This window comes from Coptis chinensis, chromosome 5 (assembly GCF_015680905.1).
Source record: "Coptis chinensis isolate HL-2020 chromosome 5, ASM1568090v1, whole genome shotgun sequence".
NCBI lineage: Eukaryota > Viridiplantae > Streptophyta > Magnoliopsida > Ranunculales > Ranunculaceae > Coptis > Coptis chinensis.
In genome coordinates, this window is record NC_141460.1 from 75723407 (window position 1) to 75730506 (window position 7100).

The following is a 7100-nucleotide window of genomic DNA, read 5'->3' on the forward strand; positions in this document are numbered from 1 at the left end:
ACATACTATATATGTCTGTGTGTGTCCGACACGGACACGTGGATACGTATCCAACACGGATTATTTTCAAAATATGGCGTGTCCATGTAACATAGGTACTTTTGAATAAAGAGTATGAATTATTTCACGATTGTTTTCAGGTCAATTGTCATTATTATTCAACAAGTTAAAAATGAAGTGTGAATCACACATATATTTACTTGTATGCTGGTTCAAATGATTCATGAGTGTTTCCTTAGCTCATATTTTGGTATTGATTCATAGAATTTTGAAAGACTTCTGAAATTTCATATTCTAAATGCTAGTTTGAAGTTTTGTGGTTGAATTGTTGAAAGATATTAGTTATTTCATTTTAATGTGGTTGATTCACGGTGATCTCTGTTTCTTTTTAATGTGTTTTGGAGTTGTAAATCTGGAAAATGAATTTTGAAATGCACTAGTGTTTACTTGAATACTTAGTATACCAATTCATGATTGTTTTCAGCTTATCGTTTGATTATTTTGTATTGTAAATGCTACTTTGAATTTTGTGAGTGAATTGTTGAAAAGGACAAGTTTTTGGGTTGCAGATAGAGCTCACTGTACTTTGATGTAATCTGAATTTCATGTATCTGAAAAGTGAGTTTTAGAATGCACAAATGTTTTCTCGAACACTGCATAAAGTGATTATTGTTCTGAGGAATTTGGAACACTAGCAATATTTTGTATTTTAAATACTACTTAGGTATAAAATCTGCAGTTGTCACATGTTTATGTAATACACTTCAATAATTTTGATGTGGTGATGTAGGATTAAGTGTCCGCCTTGGAGGAATTGAAGCTGAGGCAGCAATGCTTGGTCAGGTAAAGGCTGTTATGGACACATTTAATTATTTATTGTGTTTGATAGAAACTTAAACAGCTTCTGTTTCCCGAGGACATCTTACTGCACAAATTTGGCTGAATAATGCAATAAATCAAATGGGAGCACTTTGTTGTACACCTAGTTTTTCAGATGAACATGTTGTCATTTTGTGTATGAGAGATGTAATGATGTATATTACATTGTGGTTTTCCTAAAAATGCATTTCTTTTTCAGCCAATGAGCATGGTTCTGCCTAGTGTTGTTGGATTCAAGTTGTCTGGGAAATTGAAGAATGGTGTCACAGCTACAGACTTGGTTTTAACAGTGACCCAAATGTTGAGGAAGCATGGTGTTGTTGGCAAATTTGTTGAGTTTTATGGTAATTCTTTGTCCTTGGAGTTGAATTTTCAGCTGCCATACATTTATAATTTCTTGTACGTAATTTATCCATCTATTTTGGCGTGTAGGTGAAGGTATGGGTGAGTTATCATTGGCTGATCGGGCTACCATTGCCAATATGTCACCTGAGTATGGAGCCACGATGGGCCGTGTCACATTGCAGTATCTGAAATTAACTGGAAGAAGTGATGAAGCTGTGAGTCTATCTCTTTAACCTCAATAGTTGTTAGAGTAAAATTATATTATTGCTAATGAAGAAGAAAGTTGAGAGAGAAAAGAGAGTTCGGCTTAGTTAGTTTCGACCTCCTCTCACTATTCTTATATAGGAAAATAGTCTGTTTGCAATATAGAAATTCTCAAAAAATTAGTCTGTGAAATGTGTTTTTGATGATAATGTATCTTAATCCTGTACCATTTTCAGGTGGCAATGATAGAGGTGTACTTGCGTGCTAACAATATGTTTGTTGACTATAGTGAGGTAGCTTAGATGTGATGTTTTAGTTTTTTAATTATCCACTTAAATTACAAACTCTTGTTTTGAGATGCAACTGACCGACTGACATCGTCCTCTGCCCTTTAATTCTATAATGCAGCCTCAGCTAGATAGGGCATACTCTTCATATCTACAACTTGATCTGTCAGAGGTTGAACTCTGTATGTCTGGGCCAAAGCGGTATGTTTTGACTTTGACAAGTCCTTGTGTGAAACTCTGTTAATTATGTGGTCTGTTCTTAATTTCATGGTATCGTGTGATAGGCCTCATGACTGTGTTCCTTTGAAGGATATGAAGACTGACTGGCATTCTTGTCTGGATAACAAAGTTGGGTTCAAGGTGAGGTTTGGATATATTAAAATTCTGTTGTTTGAATTTAAGAACCGGTATGATTTGTTTTATATGGATTCCGATTGCTTGGATTTGCCTTGGCACAAACATGAAGCAAGCATGTCAAATTATTTAGGCGTATGTCTTATAAAACTAAATTATTTTAAGTAGAGAATATATTCAAGAAGGCCATCTGGGTGGCACTTTGGTCAATGACAAATTGACAAGATTTGGAATTTCTCTATTTCATTGCATCAATTTCTAGCCGGGATTTTCCCATGTCAGATATATATTACTTCTATTTACTGAGCAAAAAAAAAAAAAAAAAAAAAAAGGTCTCTGGTTTAGTTTATGTTGGGATTGTTATGTTATATTGGACACAATGAACTCTTTATAAAAAGGTCAATCATAAATCTTTGAAAATGTGGTGTTGATTGGTATACCTTGAGTTCTTGTACTTCTCAATTCCTTATTGACTAAATTCATGATATAGACTCTGAAGACTCAAAATATTATTCTGCAGGGATTTGCTGTACCAAAAGAATCACAAGACAAAGTTACAAAGTTTTCCTTTCATGGCCAGTCTGCAGAACTCAAGCATGGTAGTGTTGTTATAGCTGCGATTACCAGCTGTACAAATACTTCAAACCCCAGTGTGATACTTGGGGGCTGGTTTGGTAGCAAAGAAGGCCTGCGAGTTAGGTCTTGAGGTTAGATGCCGTTGCTTACGACTTCAGGATTCAAGTGCTAAGAAATCTTATGCTTCTCACATAGCATTTGGACCATGGTCATCATCTTATAACGTTAAACCCTTGACCATGGTTATTTTCATCAGGTTAAACCATGGGTTAAAACGATGCTTGCTCCGGGTTCAGGAGTGGTTACAAAGTATTTGCTCCAGAGGTACCATTTGCAATTTCTTTCAGACATGAGTTTATTATTATGCTTCAGTTGGATAGTAATTCTTCTTGTGTTTTCTGTTCTTAGTGGCCTGCAAAAGTATTTGAGCCAGCAAGGATTCCATGTTGTTGGGTATCGTTGCACAACTTGTATCGAAAATTCTGGGGACCTTGATGAGTCAGTTGTTTCCGCAATTGCAGAAAACGGTAATGATCTGCCTTCCATTTGAGTATAGTTTGGCAGTCTCAGATTTGTAATTTCCCCCCTCTTTCTGTCTTTATTTTTTAGGCCAGATTCTGATGTGTGTTTGTGATATGTACTTGCAGACATCCTCGCTGTGGTGGTGCTTTCGGGCAATCAAAACTTTGAGGGCAGTGTACATCCCTTGATGCGAGCCAACTATCTTGCATCTCCACCTTTAGTGGTTGCTTATGCCCTTGCTGGCACGGTATGCCATAATTTCCAATGGATAATGCCCTTTTGACTGTTTCATTTCATGTGTCTATCATATATTCTACTGTGTTGATTCTATGCTTAAGATAGTATTATGGGGTTATCAGAAAATAGAATCGGACAAGAAATGTCTGCTCTTATATCATTGTTGTTTTGCATTTTCATGGCTAAGATTACCTTAATATGTGCAATATGTTGTTTAGTTGGATACTGGACCAATTGTTACATATGTTTTGTGAGGCAGCAGTATTTGAGTGTTTGATTACTAGATCAGAAGTTTGCTATTTCTTCAATGAATGGTTTACTGTGGGGTCTCCACTTTTGGTAGTAATAAATAACATCCAAATAACATCCAAATTGCGGTTTGATGCAGTTTCCTCTTTATTGTTTAAGTGAGCCATTTTATAATCTTTCATATAAGAAATACCAAAGACCGTTCTGCTCCATGTTCCAAACCGAAGACTCTTTTCTACTTTGGCCACTCCCTGAAACTGTAGTTATCTTACACATTTGATACTTGTGAAAATAGTTGGTATTGTTATTGTCATGACTATTACCATGGTTGGTACTTGATAGGGTAGATGGGCACCATTTCAAACTTTACCTTATTTTCGAAATTATTTCAGCAGTTTTTATTTTCTCAAAGAAAGTATGATGAGGAACTATGAAGTCATAGGACTGGTTATGCTTGTTTGTTCTTGTCCTTTATTAATGATATCAAATTTCAGGTTGACATTGATTTTGAGAAGGAACCAATCGGAGTAGGAAAGGATGGTAAAAGTGTTTATTTCAGGGATATCTGGCCATCTACAGAAGAAGTTGCTGAGGTATGCACTGAGATTTTGGTGACGGTGTATACAATACTACTGAAGTTATTGTTGGTTTGAGGGGTATTTTTATGGCAAATAACTTAATATGGCAATGTTCGGGCTGTTCAATCCAGTGTATTGCCAGCTATGTTCAAGAGCACTTATGATGCTATCACAAAAGGCAACCACATGTGGAATCAACTGTCAGTCCCAGATAACACACTGTATTTGTGGGACCCAACATAAACCTACATTCACGAGCCTCCTTATTTTAAGAACATGACCATGGGTTTTATAGGTTCTTTGATATTTTGTTATCTGTTTATTTAAAATACTAGTTTTGCATTGGGATCTCATTGCATTAAGATTGGGAATGTGCCGAACAACCACCCTTTTTTAGGGAGGAGACTAATAGTTTATGTTCAAATGTGTTTAATTGCATTCTAATGTTATGATCTCCTGTGGTAATAGGTGGAGTTGGCGTATTTCGATGAGGCATTCTCCCATGTCATCCAGAATCTGATCAAGCAGTAAGTGGTTGGTATCGTCAGAACTGTAAACTACAGAGCGGTGCATCACATTTCTTTGCTCATCTTGTACGTTCCTGTTTTGTTCGAAATATGAAGGTCCTGAGTAAAAGCAAAGAAAAACATAGCTGGTTACATGCTTACATCCCATTTCAATTGGGAAAGAGAGGTTGATTAATATGTGGATCTTATATATGGTAATTCCAAATTATTTGAGCAGATTCAAATTATTCTATCTAGTTGCTTTTTTCTTGAGATATAACGAATTCTTAAGTAGAACTGCTGTCAGAGTCGTAGTTCATCCTTGTAAATGTATTTTGATCATAGACCCTGTTGTTACCTACACTGCTAAAGCCGGAAACCATTTTTTGAGAAATATTCCCGTGGAAGCAGCTAACCTATACTGTTATAAATCGTTAGTTATCTGTATGGTTTGAGCGTCAAAAGCTACATTATGAAGTTCTACAGTAGACTTGAAATCAAATATATTCCTACAATTCGTGGCAATGTCTTTTCAGTGGGACAGTTTTATGCAATGTATGCTATTGACCCAAATAGCTAAATTGTGGATCACTTAACGTTTAATCCCCAGAAGATGACAGTAAGCACAGGGGAACATGAAATCCGGGCTTTTTTCATCTTTGCTGCAAATAGTCAACTAAGTGTGTGTGCAAATAGCCCCCTGTCTGGTATAAAAGTGTCGTGTATTTGAAAAAACAAAAAAATTGAGTCCCTTCATCATTTCCCCTCACTCACTCTCAAAAACTTATCAGCTAGCGGAAACCAATTAGATCGCTCCCAATTCTCTGTCATCTCCAAATCCGCCTTCCTCGTAACACATTTGTTTACCCTCTCCATTTTTTTTTGTCCATTTCATTTAAATTCATTTATTTATGTTTTTTTCTAGGCAAGAGAAGAATGTCAAAAGAAAGATTACTTAGGAGTCATTTAAATTCATTTACGTTACTTAGAAGTCATGATAAACAAATAAATAATAAATCGGGTTAACTAGTATTACCCCCTACTAGGGGTGGGCAATGGGCCGGGTCGGGCTAGCCCGTCCCTAAACATTTAAAGCCCTTCAAATATTAGGGCCGGGCGACCCGGCCCTAAAGTCAGCATAGGGCCGGATTGGGCCGGGTCACAAGTCTAAACCTCAAGCCCTTACCCTACCCTAAGCCCTCTTTAAAGGCTTTAGGGCCGGGCCTATATATTTTCTTTTTTTTTACTACACGGTTTAAAACTTATTTATATTACAAAAATGTGATAATCTACAAACTTAAAGTCCAACCAATCTAAGAATAATTTTGTATAAGTCCAAAATTTAAAATGCACATCCACAATCTAATGAACCAAGACATCGGAGAGTTGAATTTGTTCTTCCTCAGTACTCAAACCTCACTAAAATTATATTTTAAATTGAAATACATAGACAAATAATTATATTATCATTTTAAAGGAAGAAGTAATAGATATATCTTTAAAACATAATAGTTTTGGTTAAGGGAAATGGAAGTTGTTAAACTATTTGTAATATCATAAATTATTTCTATAATAGATTCAAACAAATATAATATTATCTTTCTTCTAATTTAAAAGTGATTCAAGCTTTGTATATGGAAATGAAAATATTGGCTTTTGAACAAGTGATGGAGAAAGATTTGAGATTACAAATGTCATTTTTTCGACAAAGGTTGTTTTTGGTTTCTATGTTACAAATGTCCGCTCAGATTTTGCTTTAATGGTGTGGAAGGAAATCTTTAGTTTTAGACTTGTTTTGGATGTGAATAAAAATATAATTTATAAGAAATAAGTGAGAGAAAAGAAATTGAGAATAATAAGTTATGGACTTTGGGACTTGACGATCAAAGGAATAAAGTCTGGTTTTTTATTAGGCTAGTGCTCATTGTTCTTTATATTTCTTACGTTGACAAGTTTTTTATATATAAGACAAGTTATTGGGTTTACCCTTGGGTGTAAGTGATAAATTACAAAGGACAATATTATTTTAATTGAAAATATTTAACAAAGAGTTGGACAATTATGGTATGTGAAATTTATAGTGAAACAGGGGCGGTTAGGGCTTGGTTATCCAAGCCTAATGAGGGCTGAATTAGATTGCCTATGTTTTAGAATCTTAGCCCAACATGCATGCTCTAAACTCTGGAGGGCTTTAGTTGTGAGGGCTTTATAGGGCTTTCGGGTCGGTCAGGGTCGGGTTAGGGTCGTTATACTAGATGACCAAATTAGGATTTCCCCCCAACTAGATAATGGGAAATTAGGGTCTCCCCCCTCTTGGTTTGGCTGTTAACTTTTAGGTCAAATAACTGAAAATGACACAACTG

At 35.6% G+C, this 7100-nt stretch overlaps 1 pseudogene across 1 annotated transcript; it reads left to right on the forward strand.

Annotated features, from left to right (window-relative positions):
• The first annotated feature begins 480 nt into the window (after window positions 1-480).
• Window positions 481-5184, forward strand: LOC147498938 (putative aconitate hydratase, cytoplasmic; annotated as a pseudogene). The gene is made up of 13 exons (XR_015195649.1): window positions 481-618; window positions 791-843; window positions 1079-1223; window positions 1312-1439; window positions 1665-1721; window positions 1837-1916; window positions 2000-2075; window positions 2590-2776; window positions 2902-2969; window positions 3054-3172; window positions 3293-3414; window positions 4148-4246; window positions 4700-5184. The product of XR_015195649.1 is annotated as a putative aconitate hydratase, cytoplasmic (transcript).
• The last annotated feature ends 1916 nt before the right edge of the window (window positions 5185-7100 follow it).